Source organism: Macaca nemestrina, chromosome 9 (genome assembly GCF_043159975.1).
Source record: "Macaca nemestrina isolate mMacNem1 chromosome 9, mMacNem.hap1, whole genome shotgun sequence".
Classification (NCBI taxonomy): Eukaryota; Metazoa; Chordata; class Mammalia; order Primates; family Cercopithecidae; genus Macaca; species Macaca nemestrina.
The window spans coordinates 57950321-57974327 of NC_092133.1; the positions used below are offsets into that span (position 1 = coordinate 57950321).

Below are 24007 nucleotides of genomic sequence, written 5' to 3' on the forward strand. Positions count from 1 at the left end.
AATCATTCTATCATAAAGCCACATGCATGCATATGTTCATTGCAGCACTACTCATAATAGCAAAGACATGGAATCAACCTAAAGGACCAACAGTGGTAGACTGGATAAAGAAATCTGGTACATTTATACCATGGAATACTATGCAGCCACAAAAAGGAACAAGATCACATCATTTGCAGGAAAACAAATGGAGCTGGAGGCCATTATCTTTAGTAAACTAATGCAGGAACTGAAAAACCAAATACTGCCTGTTCTCACTGATAAGTGGGAGCTAAATGGTGAGAACACGTGGACACAGAGGGGAACAATACACACAGGGGCCTATCAGAGGGTGAAGGGTGGGAGGAGGGAGAGGATCAGGAAAAATAATGAATGGGTACTAGGCTTAATACCCAGGAGATGAAATAATCTGTACAACAAAGCCCTATGACATGAGTTTACCTGTATAACAAACCTGTACATATACCCCTAAACTTCAAAGCTGAATTAAAAATAAATAAACAAGGTAGATAGATAGATAGATAGATAGATAGATAGATAGATAGATAGATAGATAGATAGATGGAGAGATAGATGGATAGATAGATGGATAGATAGATTACCCCCAAAAAACGAGGCCCAGTGAGATAAAACACACGTAGGTGATGAGTGAAGCTCTGGCCTCCTGTCTCCATGTATGAACTTCCCCAAACATCAGCCATTCCCATGCTACCTTCAGAAATCATGCCATAGCTAAGTGCCACCTGCTGTATTATTTATTTAATCATTTTAATATTGAATAACTTTTTAAACTGAACTTAAACTTAACCTTCTCCTAAGCAATAACAGCTGTGAACTCACAGGTTTGATGTGCTAATTATTTTCCTGTAACACATTAAAATAACTATTAAAATATTTTTAAATATGTTCATATACCCCTAAGATCACTTATGTCCCACTACTGATGCCCATATTGAGCTCAAGATGGTAAATTCTGCCACCTGCTGCCTCCACAGAGTGTGGCTCACCTGTGTCACTGTAAGGATGTTAATTCCTTTATCATTTCTCCCATTCTTCCTTTATCCGTAATCCATACTCAAACCAGTGTCTAATTTTTACTCAGAGCTGCTTCAGGAAATAATTTAACAGCTCTGCCTTCTCTGTATTTCCTTTTTGGATGTTTACCTCATCTGAACAGCCACAACTATGACAGGAGAGTCCCCACATTATTAGTCCCTTGTCACAAAACTGATACCAGGAATTCATTTCTCCAGCCTCTCTTTCAGCTAGGGCACAGCATTTAATCCAGATTCTGATCATCTGATGATCCCACTTGAGATTTTGAATTCAATTGTTGGTTACAAAAAGAAGAGCCACCTGGAGTTCATCTGTAGAAGGCAGTAGATATATTCAGTCTATTTCGTCATCAAGTTCACAATCCAGTGTGCTCCAAATGGGTGTTTTTAGACAATTGCAATATGGTGAGATAAATACTCTAATTAGAGCACATACAAAGCACCCCATGCAGAGGTTTACAGGGAAAGTATCAGGGTAGTCACGCTTGAGTTGATTCACGAAGAAAAGAGATTCCCAAGCAGATAAGAAAGTAGGTAGCTCAATAATGATTAACTATTATTGTAATCATTCTTGCCAGATTAGAGTCAGACAGACCTGGATTCAACTCACAGACCCATTAGGAAGGTCAGTTTGCTCACCTATAATCTTGCTCCATTGGAGCTATTTCTCTTCCCACCTCTATTTTTTATTAGAATGGCCTCTCCACTCCCATTCTAGAAAAATCTAAGATTGGACTTTGGATTGCATTCTTGGAAAAATTATAAAATCTGGTTATTTAAATTTTCCTTGAAACACTGCCTCTTCTGTGAAGCTACTATTTATCCCAAAGATACAATCTTCCCTCCTTCAAACTTCTATTTAAGCTGATCTTGACCTCTCTTGTACACACTCATACCCTTGCCACTTCATAATGCCTGGCTCATAGATGGTACCTGCTTGCTGAACTAAATTAAACTGCCCCCATTCTCTCCTCTGTTGCTCAGTCTTAATGCCTGCTCTTCTATTTTTTAAAATTCTTGCTATCTGCCTAGATAGGATTATGACCACTATAAGACTCTGACTTAAAAAAAAAAAAAAAAAAAGAAAAGAAAAAAAAAAAAAAAACACTTGTCTAACTCTCCGGGCAATTAAACTACTATTATGCCTCTGATCTTGAGATTCTAGCTATGTCTTCACCATTGGCGAGTCCCTTTCCAAACTTTCCTTCCTCCCTTTACGAGATATGTATTTTCTGAGCCCCTTTATCTACCTATATGTGGTCACAGGCACTTGGCATACATCAATGCATAGGAGAGACCTCGTCCCTAGTCCTTGATCTCAAAGGGCTTACCTTCCAATCTAGGAGACAGTCAATAAACAAATAACACAAAAAAAATGACAACTATAATGATGCTACAAAGGAAAAATACAGACAGTGTTATCCTAGGCCCAGATTGTTTCTTGTCTTGCCTCACCTAACCTCTCCTCCTGCCTTTTCATCCTCTACATCCTTACCCCAATTTCTGTATGTACAGATTCTTATCCCATAAGGTCTATTTCCAATATCACCTTATCATGAAGTTAAGATAAGTTAGAGAAAGAAGTGTGTGCAGTGGTAAGCCTACAGATAGAGTTTTACATACATCTTCTCACCCTTGCTATAAGCTCCTGAGGGCACAGCCTCAAATACTGCATGATAATGCTTACAATGCCACCTAACACAAAGCCAGGAAAGGAAGTAATCAGTAACTCTTCATGAAATGAACAAAGAATCCTCTTCCTTGTCCTGACAGACTGCACTTGAAGAGCTCTGGCTACATAGGGTGATGCATCATCCACACTCCTTGCAGGAAATCCTGTTGTTTCTGTCTTCATTCAGGCATATAGCTTTACCCCAAAGGAAAGGACGCACTCACCAGGCAGCAAAGACAAGAACTTAGAACACTCTTCATCATGATCCCCATGGTAACTAAGGCTGTGCACAAAGGAATCAGCCATGAGAGTATCTTAATCCAGAAAGGCTGAGTGTTTTTTCTCATATTGATAATTCTGTTATTGTGGCCATAATAAATGGTTACCTAGATCACAGGCTGCTAAATGGTATTCTAAATTTCTAAACCCATCATTCTGTCATACATTTACCATGAATGTAAAGTATGATTTACCAACAGAACATCTGAGGTTGTTGATGAGAGCCTTGGATCAGGTCAACACTTACTACTGTTGGTAAATAAGCAGAAACTTACAGAACTTTAGACTGGAAGGTACACACACTTACTCCTCTGTTCTCACAAAGCTTGCTACTTTCCACCATATATTTGGTTTTTATCTTAGGTGCCATGCGTAAACAATGCCATGTGCACTGCTGTGAGGAGTGGTGAATATGCATGCTTCTGTTTGTTTGGGGAATGTAAGAGCTGTGGGGTTTTAATTACCCTGAGCTGGTAGAGATCAATTAGAAAAACAAACATATTAGTAAACTACCAAGAGCTCTTTTGCTGCCAGAGGATTGTAACTTGAAATCATAGCACTCTAGAGCTTTAGAGCTGAAAGAAATGGCAGAGATCAGGAAGGCCAAGCCCTTCATTTTGCAGATAGGAAAGCTGAACCCCAAAGAGGCAAAATAGCTTGCAGAGTGGTTAAGAGCTTGTGTTCTGCTATCAGACAGACTTTGCTCAAATTTCAGGTCCACGATGTACCAAACTACCTTGACAAGTCACTCAACTTTTTTTGACCTCAGGGTCCTCATCCGAAGAACAGGGACAATGACAGACTTGTAAAGAATAAGTGAGATAATGGATACAAGGTGCTTAGCACAGTACCTGACCTAGTAAACAATCAATAGGGCTAATTTTTATCATTATTATTATTATCATCATTGCAGTCTAAAGTCACATGGATTATTAGTGACATTACTTTTGCTTAAACAAATACTCCCTTACACATATCTGGGTTTATTTTAATACAAAACAAAAAATAAGTCTTGTCCCAATAATCATATGGTCCAAATTAGTTTCCAAATCAAGTTTTACATTAATTCTACATTTTCAAGGGTTTATTGAATCTTCTAGTAATCACATACTCAACCTTGTCACAGCTCTAGAAACATAGTTCACTTAGCATAAATATATTCTCATCCTAAATGTGTATTCACTCAAGAACTATTAGTGACTCACCAAGATGTTTGACTTTGAAGAGTGCAGAATCTCTTAGGATATTTGACTAGAATTTTTTTGCCCTTTCCAAAGGCCCCAAATTAACAAAATACAGTACTTTTTGTGGCTTGATCTAAATTGATAATTTATAATCCATGACTCAGAAAAAGACTACTTCAGAGCATGACATGCAAATGCAGAATTCACAGCTGTTTGTTTAAAATCAAGGCCCTTTTTCCTTGACTGCATTTACTATAATTAGAAGATTGGACATTCTCACAAGGGGTTGCAAACACACCATTGGCGATGTCACATGTGAGATGCCAGAGAAAAGATTAATACTTTTCTGCTGAGTGGCTAGAAGCTGTTAGTCCCCAACACAGCTTGCTGTCTAAATAAAATGAGGTTCCAGAGAAGGGAAATATCAGGAATTTGAATGATGAATAATACTAAAGAAAAGAGAAGGCTCTACTCATACCACATTCTCCGTGGGGTGGTAGGTGATAAGAATGGAAGGACCATGTGACCATCTAGTCTAGAATAATATGGTATTTTCAGGGCCAGATGCAAGTTTTGATGAGCCCAAAATTTACATAATTGGTGGGGTTGGGGGCTCTTTAAGTTAAAAAATGCAAAATTATAAATAAATATTAATGAGGCCCCTCCCGAGGTCCTAGAAAAGGCCCTGGAAAGTGAGGGATCCCTGAAGGTTTTTTATTTATTTATTTATTTATTTATTTATTTAGAGACAGGGTTTCACTCTTGTTGCCTAGGCTGGAGTGCAATGGTGCAATCTCGGCTCACCACAATGTCCACCTCCTGGGTTCAAGCAATTCTCCTGCCTCAGCCTCCCAAGTAGCTGGGATTACAGGTGCCTGCCACCACGCCTGGCTAATTTTTGTATTTTTAGTAGAGAGAGGGTTTCACCATGTTGGCCAGGCTGGTCCCAAACTCCTGACCTCAGGTGATCCACCCACCTTGGCCTCCCTAAGTGCTGGGATTACAGGCGAAGTCACCATGCCCAACCAGGGTCCCTGAAGTTTAAACTTAATAACTGCATGATTAATTCACTCTTTGATGCTTGATAGTTTATAGACCATTTTCACATAGGTCAAATTTAACAGATAAATGAAGAGTCTAAGTTATAGTGGAACCCTGGTTTGACCTGGGTGGACCCTTTATAGCTGTATCACCTTAGGCAAGTGTTGTAAACTCTCTGATCCTCAGTTTCCCCAACTATAAAAGAGAAAAAATAATATCTCCCATACCTAGTCATGCAATTTTCTTAAAAATCCATGTAATGCACTTTAAGAGGTACCCAGCATATGGTAAGAGCTCAATAAATAGTATTATTTTTGCAATTTCCCACACTATCTCATTCAATCCACATCTTAACTCTGTGAATATTTGCTCAGAAAATAAGATGTTTCCTCTTTAAGGTCAACCCTTGATTATCTGGGAATTATTATTCTTTGAGTCCATGTCTATTGTTTCTCTTTTCTAATGCCTACCTTGACTTCTTGTCCATTTTATCCCAGAATGAGTACAGGACAGGAAAAAAAAAATGAAATTCAAATCAGTTCATCAACAGCCCTGGATGAAAAAAATATGTTAGCAGTCCAACCACTTACTCCCCTTTCCCCAGACCTGCTGTTTTGTGCCAGCTGTTGCCTCCCCATAACGGCCATGACCATGGGCAGTGGAGACCATGGGGACAGGGGTGTGCAATGACGGTCCTGGACTAGCCACTAACTCTTGAGGACAGACACTTCACCTGCTTCCCTTTAAGAAGATGGAACATAAGTTTAAGGGCATGCTTGGTTCTGTTCTTTCTCCTGAAAATTCAGATGATGCCTTCAATTTTATAAAGAAGAGGGCCATTTTTTTTCATGGAGAAGAACAGCCGTACTTCCTAGGAGAGAGAACCTCACAGTCCTGACTGCAGGCAAGAACAAGCTTCAGCTCTGACATCAAATAGCGGGGATTGGAATTCAGGTTCCACTACTTACTACTGGTGGGACCTCAGGCAAGTTCTTTTCAGAAGACACTACTAGCACCTACCTCACAGGGTTACTGTGAGGATTAAATAAAATATTCAGGTAAAGCACATAGTATAGTGCATGGGAGGTTATATATGTTTAATTCATGCTAGGGATTGATTATGACAATAATAAATGTTAAAATTACATAAAATTATTTAAATTGTTGCATATTATAAAAGATAAAAATTGTTATTATTTCCTAAAGCTATGAAAGTTCTGAGTAATAATATATTGTCATCACCTTTTAACAACTGTCAGACAGCAATATCAACCAAACTTTGAAACAAGAATGTAACAGAGAGTTAAGGAAGAAGCCCCAAAGAAACCCAAAGTATTCAGTTGTTTCTTACATTAAAAAGAGTTGGAACGTATTTAAAGGAGTGAAGGGCCTTCGGAGGGCAGAGAGGTTTTGTCTTACGTGCCAAGACAAGTTCTGGCCACCTGGTACTCTCTCATAGGGAGAATGTTGAGGCTACATCCAGGCGTAGCAGGAAGAAGTACTTGTGATCTATTAGTAATGTCTGCCAAGGACATGCGGCACAGGGTCTAGTGACATTTACTATATAACTGCTATCTCTGGATTCTCTTCTGGAACTCAGATCATTTTTCCAGGCTCTGCCACTAGAAAAGGTACAAGAGCATTATTTTAGGTAACCAATGACCTCAATCTTCAGAAGCAAGAAAATCTTACTATTTATTTAAATGTAGATAAATATGTATTAGTAATAAGTCTACCAAAAAATTGCCCAGGAGTGAAAGGGAACCTGTAAGTGGTGGCCTGTTTCTCTTTCTATTGCTTTATTATATACTATTTGCACTCTCTCTAATTCTCTTTAATCTCTGCATTTCTCCACAGTCAAAATCTTCATGTTAATTCTCTGTTGAGCAGGAAAACAAACAAACAAACAAAAAACCCTGCTGATTTCTAACATAATACTTTAAAACAGATGCTGTTTATGTTACTTCTGCATTACATACCTAGCACTTGGAACTACTTTTGGTATAGCAAAGGTGCTCAATAAGTGCTTTTAATGAATTAATCGGATGTATTTTATGTCATCTCCCTCTTAGGATGTGAGCTTCTGTAAGACAAATATGGTGTATTACTCATTATTTGCTCCTTTGCCCTCATTCCCTAAGTGATTGGCACAGTATCCAGTACATGGTAAGGGCTCTATAAATATTTGTTAAATGAATGAAGTATTAATGACAGTACTGCCAACTTTCATAGCCTCAAATGTCTTCTGCTATTGGTTAAGGCCTCTTGCTACATAAATCTTTCATATCAGTGCATTACAGTATTTGAGAATATTTCATTTGAAGAGCTCACCAGAGAATATTTCCCATAAAAAGGAACAGCCCCCTATATTACCTTACTACTCACTAATTTCATAAGAAGTGCTGTTTGCTAAATTCCTCCACCCTGCTTTTGCCTTGTTTTGCACTTTCGCTGCTATCTGCTTTGCTCCCAAAGCAGCCCCTCATACTTTGGGAACCACAGGGAGACATCAATGAACCAAGACTTTTTCCTCATGAAACACTTGCCTTCTAAAGCAAAGTCTTTCTTCTCCATTGTCCCACTGTAGCAAATCTCTCCCCACCTTCTGCAGTGCCCTTTTTGTCTGAAGGAATTTCCATTTACCACATCCAGTAAATACCTTTAGTGATCAATGACTCGGCACCTGACTTTTAACACTCAATCAAGACGCGCTATGTTTCCATCATGTGATGGTTAAATTTAACTTAAAACAAAGAGATTTCTTCACACTCATTCCATTTTGCTTCAGTTTCCAAGGCAATTTGTGTTTGTGCAGAAACCAAATGTGCTCTCTGGAGACAGATGGAGATTGGTTTATTCTACAGGTGCCTGCCTACTACCTACCTACCTGCTCATCTCTCTAGTCTTAATCTGTTTTCCTTCCATATGAACACTTTTTCTTTAGTTTAAATTTTTATCTTATTTTATTGCATTTATCTTTGTAAGCCACCTTGAATCTATTTGGAATAAGGTGGTATTACGATTCAATGAATATAAAAATAAATTCATATGCCTTATATTCATATTCATATAGCTCCTGCCCCCTGATGCTTAGAGTCTTCCTAGAAAAATAAGACTGACTTACTTGAGGAAATATGCGAGGGAGTGATTGGCAGACAGCAGCAGGAAGGTAGACAACAGATTTCTATAGAAAGCTACATTTGAAGGGACATTCAAAATTATCCAGCGGAGGCTGTGTGTCCTATACCTGAGTACTTAGTGGCAGAATCAAAACAAGTCCTCATCTTCTAACTCCAAACCTTATGCTTGCTTGATGCCCTCAGCCCCTCAGTGCTTGCCTAATAGTAAGGCAAATGTATATAGTAGTCCATTTAGGAAGATCCCTCAACAAATATGAAATAATTTGTCATTATTGAGCAAATGTCAATGTCCTCAAAGGGTCACCCAAGCAAATATCTGCTCTTAATCATAAACTCGTTTTCAACATTTTTCTCCAAGTCTAAGGAAACTTAAGTAACAATCTTGATTGACTGAAAGACTCTCTATCTTGATTCTGAATCAATTAAATTTAATTTTTAAAAATACTCATCTCTGGCCAGGCGCAATAGCTCACGCCTGTACTCCCAGCGCTTTGTGGGGCCAAGATGGGCGGATTATCTGAGGTCAGGAGTTTGAGAACTGCCTGGCCAACATGGTGAAACCCCGTCACTATGAAAAGTACAAAAATTAGCCAGTCATGGTGGTGGGTGTCTGTAATCCCAGCTACTCAAGAGGCTGAGGCAGGAGAATCCCTTGAACCCGGGAGGTGGAGGTTGCAGTGAGCTGAGATCGCGCCATTGCACTCCAACCTGGGTTACGAGAGTGAGACTCCATCTTAGGAAAATAAATATATAAATAAATAAATGCTCATCTCTCTCTAAGAAGTATTTGAAGCAGATTATGGGAGGAAAAGAAAAAAATTAATAAAATTGGAACTAAAAAGGTGATGCAGCCTGGAAAACATAAGAAAGTACTTTGATGGTAAGTGACGATAGCTATTATCTTTGCACCTTAAAGCTAGCTCTGAGCTTCCTGGAAATCCAATCAAAAAAGGAAACACAATTAGTTGCACAGTTCTGTCTAGCTGAAGAACAGAATCATATCTTCTCAGGAAAAAAGAATTATTCTTATGTCAAATTCTGAGATCATTTTCTCATAAGAAACGATATATAGGGAGATGTAATAAATAATATTTTCAATAATAATTCTCAGCTAAAACAGCAAAATCTAGAAAGCATTTTCAATTATAACAAAGAGATCAATGCTTTGTCTTAAATTACATGAAGATTATTCTGTGGGAGACCCAGCAATCAACTTGATCAATTTTAAAAAATAGGTAATCTAGAGAAATGAGGAGATTACATGAGCCTTAAATTATCTTCTCTCAATTTTTCTCTCTTCCAGGTACTTGACAGGTTGTAGCTATTACACAGTTTCAAGACCTTACTGTAGCAAGAACACAGAGGGCAGTTATCCTGAAAACTGTTGAGTGCAGAGTTAAAACTATGACAACATATAAGCAGATATTAAATTTGACATTGCCTCATGCAAACTATTAAAGCGTTCCTGCCTGAGTGGAAGGCCTCCACTTAGAGACTGGCTAAACTTCCTAGTCAGGAGCAAAGTTTAACAGCCTCAAGTTACCTTACTGAGGGTTTACTCCATTATCTCATCTGTCAAAAAGGGAATAAGAATTACCCACTCACAAGGTGGTCAGTGGAGAGTGATTGTGATAACATGCAAGCACACTTGGCCCCTCGTTCATTCTCAATAACATGTTTGTTACATGTGTTAGTAAGTGAATAAGTTTCCATTGGTATTATAGATTCCCACTGAATGTTGAATATTCATCACTCTAAAAACCTCACAGACTGGGCACGGTGGCTCACGCCTGTAATCCCAGCACTTTGGAAGGCCAAGGCGGGCGGATCACGAGGTCAGGAGTTCAATGCCAGCCTGGCCAATATGGAGAAACCCCGTCTCTACTAAAAGTACAAAAATTAGCTGGGCGTAGTGGCGTGTGCCTATAGTCCCAGCTACTCAAGAGGCTGAAGCGGAAGAATCGCTTGAACCCAGGAGGCGGGGCTGCAGTGAGCGGGCATCGTGCCACTGCGCTGCAGCCTGGGCGACAGAGTGAGACTCTGTCTCAAAAAAAAAAAAAAAAAAAAAAAAAAAACCCTCACAAAACCAGCCGTTAAAGGACTTATGTTCTCTCTCCTTATAACCTATGATTGTATCACATTTCCCACGATGTAGTGTAGGAATCAGCAAACTACAGCCCTTGAGCCAAATCCAGAGTGCTGCCTGTTTTTGTAAATAAAGTTTTATTGGAGTACAACCATGCTCACTCACTTACACGTTGTCTGTGGCTGCGTTCCTAATTTAACAGCAAGGTTGGATAGTTACAACAGAGCTAACATGGCCTGAAAACCCTAAAATATTTACCAGCTGGCCCTTTATAGAAAAAATTTGCTGACCATAGAGCACATGTCCTCTGAGATGCCATATACATCATTTCAAACTCAGTACTTCCCAAACTAAGACTTCCATCTGCTCATGTGTGTACATGCACATGCACACACAGACCCCTCAATCCCCACCTTTCCCTTCTGAACTTTACAGTCAATCAAGGTCCCTGCTGTTAATGCTGTCATCTTCTGAATCCATTTGTCATCAAATCCTACCATCTTCTTTTCCTTTAGAAACTCTCCCAGCCTTTCTATTCCCCTCTCACTATAGCCCAGATTCCAATTACTTTCCCTGACTCTACTGACATCTTCTTTCAATCCATCCTCTATGACACTGTCTGTGTCATTGTTCCAAAATGCCATTTTTACAGTATTACAATGCAATTCAAAAACCTACGGTGGCTCTGACTTGCCTTCCACACCAAGTCTGAATTTGCTGTGCTTGGCTTTAAAAGTAATCACAGTCTGTCTCCATAGTTTCTGTCAAACTCCCGGTCCCACCCCTTCCAGATCTACTCTGGGCACTCTGGTCTGGCCCATCTCCATTAGCACCCAGCTTGCTAAATCTTACCTGTGTTGTTCACTCCCACCATGGCTTCTGTTACAGGTTGAACTGTGTCCCCTCCCCAAAATTCATATGTTGAAGTCTGAACCCCCAATACCTTGGAATATGACCTTATTTGGAAATAGGTTCATTGCAGATGTTATTAGTGAAGCTAAGATGAGGTCATTTGGGAGTAGGGTGGGCCTTACAAGTATCCTCATAAAAAGGGGAAAGTTGAAACCAGAGACACAAGGTGAACACCACATGGTTCTCAAAGCAAATGTCTAAGTGATACATCTACAAGCCAAGGAAAACTCAAGATGGCCAAAGATGGCCAGCAAATCACCAGAGACATGGAACAGATCCTCCCTCACAGCCTGCAAAAGGAATCAACCCCACTGACACCTTCATCTCAAACTTCTGGCCTCCAGAAATGTGAGACAGTAAATGCCTGTTGCGTAGGGCACCCAGTATTCGGGGCTTCATGACAGCAGCCCTGGGAAACAAATGCAGCCCCCGACCTGACCAAGGCTCAGGCGGCTTTCTAGAGGAAAGGTGGCTCTGAAGGCTGTGTGAGATGCGCCTGTGCAGAGAAAGAGATGAGGACAGCTGCAAACAGCAAGGGAACAATTAATAAGCCCAGCAAACTGGCCTGCGTCCTCCTGTCCAAAAGGAAGCCAAGCCTGCTTCCTCGAAAGTCTGCAAGGCGTTTCCCCGCTTCATACCACTCCTAGTTGGTCAGAGGGAGAGCAGGAGTGAGGGAAGCTGAGATAAGAAAATTGACTCCAGGATCTGTCTTCAGTGAGCTGCTTTTGGATGTCTACTCTTCCCTTCCTGTCCTTTTCTTGCTGAAAACTTAAGCCCCAACTTTTGTAAAAGGCATGAGCCAAGCAAATCCTCTTCAGGACTCTGTTGTCATGCCCTCCCTCTGCTTCTGTTCTGGAAGTCTCGCCTTCCGGCTGGAGAGTCCACAGTCCCTGAACAAAGGCTGCCTGCAAGAGGCTGCCAAGACCTGTGCATTGTCCAGGAACTTCAAGGAGGCTCAGTTGGGACCTACCAAATCAGCAGGAGACGTCTTTCAGAGAATGTGGCCCAGGAGACTCATGAGAGGCCGAGGACAGCTCTGCAGCTCTGTTTGGCTCTGACATGCAAGCCATGTGACTCTGGCCGGTTGTCAGTGAGAAAATGAACCCCCTCCAAGTCACTGGATTCCAGGAGGCCAAAGGCCAAACCAACCCTTCCGCCACCAGGTCACAGACTGTGCGTCTGTGAGCTCATTACCCCTTTCCCCAGAGATATGAGTGGTTTGGTAAACTCCTTATCTCAAATGAGGCAAGGTAAACAATGATCATATTTCTTGATCCCAGGGAAAAAAGAGGCACAAGTGCTGAAGTGAAGACACAACTGATTAGGTGGAGGGAAAAACTGGGCTGGCTTCAGGGGCGTGCGACCTGAACACAGAGCCCAACACCTGGTTTAATCCTCTGCTCCTGCCATCTGAAATTCTTAGGAACTGTTGAACAAGGGGTCTTGAATTTTCATTTTGCTCTGAATCCTGAAAACTTTGTAACCATCTCTAGGTAGGGGTGTGTGTGTGTGTGTGTGTGTGTGTGTGTGTGTGTGTGTGTTCATCCAGGGGGTGGCTTGAAAATGAGTGATGAGCTGAGAAGGAATAGCTCAATTTCAAACCTGAGTAGAGGATATGAGAAGTAGCTGACTCCTGTTACTTGCAGTAGTTAGCTTCTACAAAGCTGTCACACACACTGAGTTAGGGAATACTGAGCCATGGCTCCTAGAGGAAATACAAGGCTCAGTTCCTGTGAGCCTCTAGTCACAACAATTTCATCAGTCTATCAACACATAACCTTCTTTTATATGTGTTTCTGTTTAAAGATATTATTTATAAAATATATGATATATAATATGCATTATATTATATACTATAATACATATATTTATATTATATCATTTTATATATATTGTTTACATTTTTACTATATATTATTTATATTATATTCTATATATAATGTCACAATATAGTGTATAATTATTCTATATATAGTATTAGGAGTATTGTAGTATTATATACTGTATGTATAGTATATAATTAATACTATATATTATTTATATTATATACTATATATACATTACATAGCATATGTAGTATATAATCAGTACTATATTAAGTATATTAAATACTATATATTATGTACTATATTTATTTAACTAGGATGAGGAGCCTACGATTCCATTTCTGTCACTGCTGTGTGACATCTAGCAAGTTGTTTATCCTCCCTGTCTGTTGGTTTTCCCTTCTTTGTCTGCTGAATTTCTATTCAGCCTTCAAGAGAAAGGTGGAAACAGGCTGAATGTGGCAAACCACCACCTCCTCCATGAGGATTTTCCAATAACTTCAGTTAGAAGTGAATTTTCTTTCTTCTAAATATCACTCAGAATTTTGCCTATTCTTCCATTATAGTGATAATTTAATCATGCTTTATTGTAATTCTTTGCTGATCTTCTATTACTCCTATAAGTATATTTGAAGATCGGTAAGGACAGGGATTACATCTTATTCACTTTTATATGCAAACACTACTGAGCCCACTTTTTCATAATGCAGGTGCTGAAGAGTGACTTAACTTGAAATGACAACAATAAGCCTGGCCTTATCTACCATCGTGGCTTTCATTTTTTGCATTTTTTACTGTGGTAAAATACACATAATATAAAAGTTGCTGTTAGTAACATGTAGTACATTCACAATGTTGTGCAAGCATTGCAGAACATTTCATCATTCCAAAAGGAAACCCTGTACCCATTAAGCTGTCCCTCCCCATTGTCCCCATCCCCCAGATCTTGGCTACCACTCATCTGTCCTCTGCCTCTATAAATAAGCCTACTCTGAATATTTCATATAAATGGAATTATGCAATATGCGGCCCTTTGTATCTGGCTTCTTTCACTCAGCCTAACATTTATGAGGTTAATCCATGTTGTACCATACATCAGTACTTCATTACTTTTTATGGCTAACATTCCATTGTATATGGCTATACCACATTTTGTTTGTCCATTCCTCAGTTGATGGGCATTTGGGTTGTTCCCACATTTGGACTTTTGTGAATAATATACCATAATATTTCAATGATTCACTATAGAAATATTAGTAATAATAATGTTTTAAATATACAGGTAGAATGCATGTTTACTTGTGCTCCACCCCCTACTAGACTGTAAAGTCCGGAGGGCAGGGACTTTGCCTTCTTCCTTGTAAATTCCCCAGGGCCTTGGCTAGTGTCTGACACAGAATACACGCTCAGTACTTCTGTTGCCTGATGAATGATTTCTGCTTAGAAGATTGACTGCCAATCACAATAGATATGAAACATAGCAAAAGTCACTCTTATATAATCATACAATGTTAGATTTTGAAGGGATCCAATTCAAGATCATCATTCAATATTCTTGGGCCCATTACTTCCCAGCTGTGTAACTTGGGCAGGTTCCTTAATCTGTTACTCTCATTCCTTCTCTATAAGGAATCTTGTAGAAGCATGACCTACCTCAGATGATTTTTTTGGTGATTAAGCGGCTTAGTGTATATTCAACACTTATTGGGCATGAAATTTAAGACCAAAAGGGTAAGCAAATTACTCCCAAGATTGCCCAGCTAGTTAAAAACAGAGCTGGAACTGGAACCCATATCTCTTAGCTTTCCCGTCTTCCAAAATAGTTGTTTGATGGCTGCTCAGAAATTGATGGAGAACAAAGTTTTCTTCTGCAAGGATACCAGCACAACTTAAATATGTTTTTAGGGGCAAACATCTCCTTCCCCTTACAGGTGGCCTCTAAGCCCCAGCCTCTTTACCTCCTTCTAGCTTCCAAATCTTCCAATCTTTGAATGTCTACTACTCAAAGCAATTTTTCCCAAAGTATATTCCTCAGAGGATTCACTTACGTCCAGGGTAATTTCTAGGTTTAAAAAAAAGGAGGATGACCAACTGACATGATAAGAATTATGAAGGTAGTGTTTGAGTAACAGAATAAAATGTTTGGAATATTTCTCTAGGGTAATAATGACATATTTCGTTTTTTAAAAATTGGCTTGGAGAATGTTTTTATTTTTAAAAAACTTATTCCTTAGCCAAATATATTTTAGAAATAAGACATCTCTTAGAAAGGGACTGTGCAAATTAGCATATAGAGGTTACTAAGGAGTTTTGCATCTAGACACTTTTTAACCCAGCAGTTCCAAAGCATAATGAAATATGAAAACATTTCTCAGCACAATACTTATTACGACCCTTGGAATGCCACAAAACACATTTTGAGAAACACCGGAAGTGATTTTTACCCCAGGCATGAAATGGAAGGGGCATATGTTAACGCAAGCTCTATGAGAGCAGGTTTTTCTAGGTTTTTTACTGCTTAGGGCAGTACCTGGCATGCAGTAGAGATTAACTGAATATTTGTTGAAGAAATAAATATATGCTCATGGAAACAGCAACTTGAGATTTGGGACATCAGCCACTGGTAGAGAAGAAGCCAGCACATCAGCTTGTGGGTCTCTGGTCTGGTTGTTCTCAGGCAGAAGGTCCCCATGGAGTTGGCTATCCCAAAAGAAGAAGGCCCCCATCCACCCAGGAAGGGCATCTTACCAACCAAGATGGCAGGTCCCCACCAGAGTAGAACAGGCATGCAATACAGGCCACAGCTGCCTAATTCACAGCTATCAGTATTTCCACGGGTGCCAGTCTTCATGACTTCCACACAAAAATCAGGTTCCCTTACAGATCTAATATGAGTCCATAGGCTTTAAACTGAGCACTTATTAAAGAATAAACTCCACTCCCCTACTCACAGCCAGCCCTCTGGCCTTATCCAGGCGTGGCCAGGAGCACTAGGGAGGAAAAAGGAAGGTAGCTTCAACTTTTCCTGGCAAAGTGGCCTTCCTTTTCAGAACCTTTAGCTCAGCTAAGTGGAGACACCTGGTGTTTGTTGTTGCAACTTCAAGAACAATACATCAAGACTCAAGGCAGAAAATCAGGCTTCTCATAAAAATTGCATCATCACAAAGACAATTCAGGAAGAGAAAATGCAAATGGCAGCCCAACCCACCCCTACAAGCCTTTTTTCCCCTCTCAATATTTCTGCCATCTGAATAGCTTTTCTCCGTATTTCTGTCTGTAAAACATGGGGGAAAAAAAAGAAACCAATAGCAAGGCACCTAAAATTTGTGAGAATCCAGAAAAGAGAAGAAATCATCTTTCCTGGTTGCTCCATTTTGTCAGGTGTTAAATCAGAGTGCTAACTTTTGTACAATAACTGTTTGCTAATACTTAACAAGTAGCCTGTGTAACACAGTTCCAAAAAAATTTTTTTTGTTGTTAAGCCTATGCAAGGCCAAAGGAGTATTAAAGTTTCACTACAGAAGAAATATGGCCACTGCCAAGAACTGATTAGTCATAAAATCCGAGGCATTATCATCATCCATCATTGCCTTTCTTTTAATGACTGAACTAAAAAGAGAGACATCAAAGTTTTCAAAATAAGGTTATAAAAATGCTGTACGCAGATGAGGCCTCCAAATATTTTGATAGAACCTGAACCAAAAAAATATAGAAAAATCATTGAAACAAATCACAAAACATATGTTGTTATGTTTTGCTCTAAAAAGCATGAAGTTTATCCAGAACCCTATTATGGTAACTGCTTAGCTTTTCATGCATTCCTAAATTACCATGTAATCTAAAACGTTGTTTTCAGCTGCCCTGTATTGGAAAGTCCCTTAAAATAATCAGGATGATTACAGGCTAGTATTCAGAAAGAAACTTGCTTGTATTATTGTAAATGAAAGTATTATTTATCGGGCAGCCTCCTTTAAAGAAAAAAATAAAAACCCCTATCTCAGAAGCACAGAAATACAATGTATTCAGGAAATACCTAAACCAAGGATCGCATTTTGGGCTCTCTACATTTTCAAACACATGGATAGTTGGTGTAAAAATATGTTCTTTTTCTGCAGGGACTTGACTGTAATTAGTGTGTGCCAAAACTCTCTCACAGAGATTTCATTGTCTTATCTACTTACATCATCTTAATGCGATTTTATTTTACTTTGTCAAAGTCATATTAATGTAAATGTGTTCTTGATAGCAAACAGAGTTCTTTTTTATGCAAAACAGGATTCAGCTGACTCTAATAAAACAGCTTGCAGTCTATTAGACTCTAACAGTAATGTGCTTATTTTGTTTCTCAAATCAAGACTGTGTCAGAAAGCTATAGATGGAGATTTGTCTTGTTTTTCACAATAATTGCTAGGGTGGGGTTACATTATGATCTTTAAATGAATAGTATCGCTTAGAACAAACACTTCATATATCTTTTATCTTCCCCGGCATACAGTTCTGAGTTTTCTTTGAAAATGCTGCGCTACTTTTCCACATAAGTCATCAGAATGTTTCCAAAGAATTTTAACTGCCAGATTAATTATATCTTGCAAACAAAGATAGATTGCTTACATTCTTTATTCAGAATTCCTGCCAGTATGGAGCAACTGGCAACAAATTAATTTCTTTTGCAACCATGCAAAATGTTTTGCTATGAAAAGCTCTGGAAGGTAAATGGATCCTTAAAAAAAAAAAAAAAAATCAGGTTGCTCATTCTGAAAGGCTAATCTGTAAGCAAAGAACACAGGATTAAATGAATTTGACTACTTCCCCCACCCTCTTTTTTTAGCATCTATGTTATAACCCTCCCTTAATGTATTCAGTTAATTAAGTATTGCTGTGACCTGGTGGCAATTTTTGAAATCCAGGGAATTTTTTCCCCCTTTAAATTCTGCCTCCCCCACAGAGCAGAATATAATCTGTTTCCAGTCAGTCTGTTTATTTCAGCTGTGCTTCTACTACAAGCCTCTAAAATGTTTTAATAAATTTATCAACCAAAAAATATTACAAACATTTCATTTCCTTTGATTCAGACACACATACACACCAAAAAAAAAAGCCTCTGCCTTCATTGCAAATTCTTGCTGGTATGAATCACTCTAAGTAATATTTGCTTTAACTTTCGTGTGGTTCTACAAACAACCTTTATATGGCTGGACTTCAAAGCGAGGAGAAATAAAGGTTAGAAATGTGATAGGAGTAATCTATTATTAGGCATGAAACATTAAACCACTTTTAGCTATAAGTCTTAAAACCTGAATAATCTGGGTTTTTTAAGTAGTGCATATTTATTGTGCTTTCAGCTACACACGCATTTATCACAGAGAAGTGTTTGGAAGAGAAATATTTTCCATTGCACTATGTGCCACAATTTGGTTTAATTTTTCCTAATATTTAATTTAGAAAAACGGTAATATTATAGCAGGATTCTCATGTGTCCTGGCCAAAATGCTTGGTGTTCCTCACAGAGTAAAATTAATCTGTTACCAGCCTCCTGACCTGCAAGTAAGGTTTAGTAGGCACAGAGCGGGTAGGGCAGAGAAAGGGGTGGGTTAGGGTGGGTAGGGAGATAAGATCTCTTTCTTTTACTAGAAAGGAGAAAAAAAAAGCTTAGAGGAATGTCTCAACCCACCAATGCCATCAAATGACAGAAAATAAGCTGAACGTGGATTTGAGCCGAGGCGTGTTTGAAAACATTTATTAGCTCCATCCATAACGACATTCACGGCAGGAATGTTAATTGTTAAAATCTGTACTGCAGCTAGTTCTTTAAGTAAGGGGGCTGCATTGAGTGGAAATTCAGCTCCTCGTTTCTTTTTTTTCTCCACATATATTTGCACTTAAAAAAAACTAATGTTATGAAATAAGTCAGATGTCAGATGGAGAGCTTTCTAGCACAAGGGAATACAGAACAGTGTTAAGGATATATGCATATGCAGGAACAAAAAACAACATTGGTAACATTTTGTTCTTGATTAAATTTGTGCTCCTAATACAGTAGATTAAAAATAAGTCCAACTGTTAAACACATTAGTGTTCAGCTCCTGCTGATGTGCCAGAAAAGCAGCTATCACTCCAGACCTGGCCTGACTCTTTCTGGTAGCCTTGAGACAGGAAATCTGACCCCCAAGAAACCTGAACCCCAAAGTCCATCAGTGACCCTGAAACTTGGGGATTCCTTATTTTCATCTACTGATTAAATCCCAGAACCTTCTTAATATTTTCTCATACCCAGTCAAAACTGTGTATGTCTCAGCAAGGCTAAAAGACAATACCAGTTTGGAAGGATGGAGAAAGAATTATGGCTAGGCGTGGTGGCTCACACCTGTAATCCCAGCACTTTGGAAGGCTGAGATATAGGATCATTTGAGTCCAGGAGTTCAAGACCAGCCTGGGCAACATAAGGAGACCCTGTCTCTACAAAAAAAAAATTTGACAAAAATAAAATTAGCCAGGCTTGGTGGCATGTGCTGGCACTACTACTAGTCCCCGCTACTCCAAAGGCTGAGGTGGGAGGACCACTTGATTTAGGGAATTTGAGGCTGCAGTGAGGCTTTATTGTGACGCTGCACTCCAACCTGGATGACAGAGTGAGACCCTGTCTCAAAAATTTAAAAAAATAAAATAAAATTTAAAGGAAAAAAATGAAGAATTGCTGATAGCCACAATCAAGGCACTCTTTGAAGAAATTAAGTTGTAGTTTATTGGGCAATTATTTGTAAAACTTGTATCGTTTAAGAAGATTATTGTAAGCCATGTCTCCCTCTCCCTAGAAACGTTATAAATGGAGTTAAAGACATAATTAAATTCCAAAATACCCTAACTGGCATGGTGGCCCACGCTTGTAATCCCAACACTTTGGGAGGCCAAAGCGGGCAGATCACTTGAGGTCAGGAGTTCAAGACCAACCTGGCCAACATGGTGAAACCCCATCTCTACTAAAAATACAAAAATTAGCCGGGCGTGGTGGCGGCCGCCTGTAATCCCAGCTACTCGGGAGACTGTGGCAGGTGAATCACTTGAACCCAGGAGGTTGCAGTGAGCCAAGATTGGGCCACTGCACTCCAGGCTAGGTGACAAAGTGAGACTCTGTCTTAAAAAAAAAATGCCCAAACTGGAAGGCACTTCAAGATCATAGCCAACTCTCTTCTTTTCTGGATGACTTTCCATAAGGTTAAAGAGAGGGCTTGGCCAAGGTCACACCAGGGGGAGGCCCCCCGTAGCTGAACATCGAACTGAGGCCTTGGTTTCCCCAGCCATGACTATGGTGTGGTACCATCTGCCTTTTCAGTTTGTTCAAAAAGAAGACTGAAATTAAATTCATGGGTATAAGAAAAACAACATGTGTCTTCAGGTAATTATATTAATGGCTCTTTACCTAAACTGTGTGTGTTATTCCACCTGTATGTTTTCTTAGAGTATGTATATTTTTCTAAACAAAAATGCCAACTCAAATTATTACTCCCTCCTTTCTCCAGCCTCCCCTGCTCCAACCCTAGTGTATTTTTCTGGTCTTTGGTCAATCTGGTTTAATAGGTTACCTGTTGCTGACGCTCTCATTTCACAGAGAAGTGGAGCTCTCTGCTGTGACATGTTTTCTGGAAACAGAAGGGTGTGAAGCTGTAACATCCGTAAATTTAGGAAGTAATAGCTCCCCAAAAGCAATGTAGATAGCAGCAGATATTGCCAGAAAAGAAGAACAGTTAATTGAAACTATTTGGGGCATGCAGTATTGAACAAGGAGATGGTTTCTGAGCAACACATATCTAAACGTGGCTTGCCAGAGACCCGCACACATTTAATTTGCTCTACAAATTTGGTTAGCCCAATAAAGTGTAAACATCAAACACTGGTCGTGGAGAGCATTAAACATTAACCAACTGAGACCTTAAAGACTTGGGCAGAACATTAAAATTAGAGGAGAAAGATAGGCCAGGCAACTCTGGGAAATTAGGTTAAGACTCCAAAAGAGAATGTTTGTTGGCTGAATAAAAATAAAGTGAAAACTATTTTGAGATTGGTAACCATTTGTCTCCGCAGACAGGCCACTTTCCCCCTAGGATTATATTTTTAAAATCAAGCAAACATACGAAAGTCGATTTGATTTTCTGTTGTTCTCCAGAATGAAACGTATTACCACCCAAATGAACCCTGAAAAGGGGGATTTCGGTTGCCATTCCAAGATCCACGAACGCTTAGATGGAGTCGGGCCTTTTTTCCATTTTTCGTGTTTATGTGTGTTCCATGCTGCTTAGCCTGGGGCTCAAACCCTGTTAAGGTTCAATCAACTTTTGTTGAACAGCAGAATGAAAATGTCCTCTAAGGAGATAAGGATGGCTCCCAGGCTCACTCATTCAGACTTCCTCTTTACCTGACAAAAACTGGTGTGTACTTCCCTTCTCAGCAACAGCAATCAGCACTTCCTTCCAAATAGTTAGATTCAGGAAAAAGAAAATAATATCAAATTCTAGTCCTTATTCTCTAACTATCTTTCACTCTAGTAGGCCTCACAAAGAAAATCTCTTGAAAGTAAGAGCAGTTTTCTCTCAGGAGAATGTTTGGTACACTATTTTTTTAATATCTAGTAACGTTGCACGATGTAGTAGGTGACCTCACTCAACAACTCTACATAACTCATGGAGAGGCGGAGTTAAACATAAGTTCAACCACTACTGGATCATGAGTTAACTTCTAAGACAATTTAAGTATAGCTACTTGTCTTCTTAAGATATAAAATATCCACTAATGATAGAATAGACGAACCCCTAGGGGCCCTGACTTAAGGTGAGTTCCCCCAGAAATAGACCTTTAGACAGGAATTTTTTTTTTCCTTTTTTATTCTTTGCCCAGGTTAGCATGCAGTGGTAAGATCTTGGCCTCAACCTCCTGGGCTCACCCAATACTCCTATCTCAGTCTCTCAAGTAGCTGGGACTGCAGACATATGCCTGGATATTTTTTCCCATTTTTTTTATAGAGGTCAGGTCTCGCTATGTTTCCTGGGCTGGTCTCAAACTCCTGGCCTGAAATGACGCTCCTGCCTCAGCCTCCCAAAGTGCTGGGATTACAGGTATAAGCCACCATGTCCAGCCCTTGAGTAGGATTTGAGTGCAAGAAGTTGATCTGAGAAACAAGGGAAACCCCAGGTGGGGAGAAGGAAAGTGAGACAGGATAGGGAAGCCAGTCAATGCAAAGTGTGTTGTCTAGCTAGCTACCACTGTGGGCAACTGTTTAACCCTAATGAGGAAACTCAGAGAGGCCATGTAGAACAAACACCTCAGAATTATCCCACCAGAGGGGTGGGAGCTGGGATATTTATGTACCAGCTGCCATCAGCCTTTGGATGAGGTTGTTCCTTTGAGGCATTAGCTCCCTGGTACTAGCAGCTGTCCACATAGGCAGGAAAATCAGGTTTTCGTGGCCAAAGGAAACTCTCAAGTTTAAGGAAACTCTCAAGCAGACAAATGCAGGAGCTGACAGTGGAAAAGCAGGCTGACATGCTCTGAAGCCAAGAGGGTGAGGGGCTATGGGCAGGACCCAGACAGGTGCCTTGGGTGGAGGGAGGTTTAAATGCAGTTCTTTTTATGTCTAGCATAGTGGCTAACATATTGTCAGATCCTATTCAATAGTTGTTGAATGAAGAAAGGAAAGACAGAATAAGACATCAATTAATAAAATGTTGTTGATGCTTCACAGATATGGTTTATTCTGTTTAATGTTGAAACAGTTCAAACTTTTCTCAGTAAACTATATAATATCAGTTCAGGCTTGGTGTCAGACAGATCAAAGTTTAAACCCCATTTCTATCACTTCTAGTTGTGAGACCTTGAGTAAGTTACTTTATTTCTCTGAGCCTCAGAAAATGCCTATTTGACAATGCCTATTCCATAGTATATTACAATGCCTATTCCACAGTACAATCACTTATTACAATGCCTATTCCATAGTATTTAATAATATAAGACTGAGAAAGTAAATGACATTGAGCTCGGTACAGTAACTGAGCTTGGTAAGTGTTCAGTGGTACCAAAATGGCTCAAGAATCAGTTCCCTGACTTGAAATCCCACTCATGTCACCAACTATCTACATATCTTTGAACAAGTCACTTAGCCTCTGTGGTACAAGGTCTCCTCATCTCTAAAATGGACACAAAATTGCCTGTTACTCCTTCCCCTGAGAATGAAGTCCTAAACAGATATCATGAGAGGGTAAGTCACACTCACGGAGCACTTTACAGTTTACACAGTCCTTTTATATATGTCATCTCATTTCTGAGCAAGATAGGGTTGTGAACTTGCAAATCATTCTGTCAATGTAGGGAAGCATTTCTGCAGTTCTCCAAATGCCCCCGAGTCCGATTTGTGTTTGGATTAGGTTATGGACTGTGAGATGACCTAAAAGGGCAGCACATAGGTGCCCAGAGGGAATTGGGTTCGAATCACTGATGGTTGGTGAGGAAATGAGGGTGCATGTGAGAGTCAGGATCTGGCAGAGACATGCCCAAGTGGGCACTGCAGGCTCATGTTCAGAACACAGTGTTTATAGATTCAGAATGAACCAACAGTATAATTTATAGCAGAAGCCCTTGAACCAATGAAGTCATCCGAGTGGGGCTGACTACAGTGGCCGGCAAGCAGGGCCTCTTACACATCAAGCCGGGAGATAGAAGCCTAAAACTCAGCCAGAAGGTGATCCTGCCAGAATGTCTGAGCACTAATTATGTGCCAGGAAGAGTGGAGGATACAAAGTGAATGCCCTTTTATTATCTCTATTT

At 39.7% G+C, this 24007-nt stretch overlaps 1 long non-coding RNA gene across 4 annotated transcripts in view; it reads right to left on the reverse strand.

Moving 5' to 3' along the window:
• Positions 1 to 24007, reverse strand: part of LOC105466172 (uncharacterized) — a 96661-nt gene that overhangs the window by 47704 nt on the left and 24950 nt on the right. Inside the window, exon 1 of one of the 4 annotated variants that reach the window (XR_003014511.2) lies at positions 15944 to 16151. The exons of 2 other annotated variants lie outside the window; for them this stretch is intronic. This is a non-coding gene — a long non-coding RNA (uncharacterized lncRNA). Of the gene's footprint in view, positions 1 to 2742; positions 2938 to 15943; positions 16152 to 24007 lie in introns of those variants that run through there. One more of the 4 variants, XR_011607782.1, reaches the window with a different exon arrangement.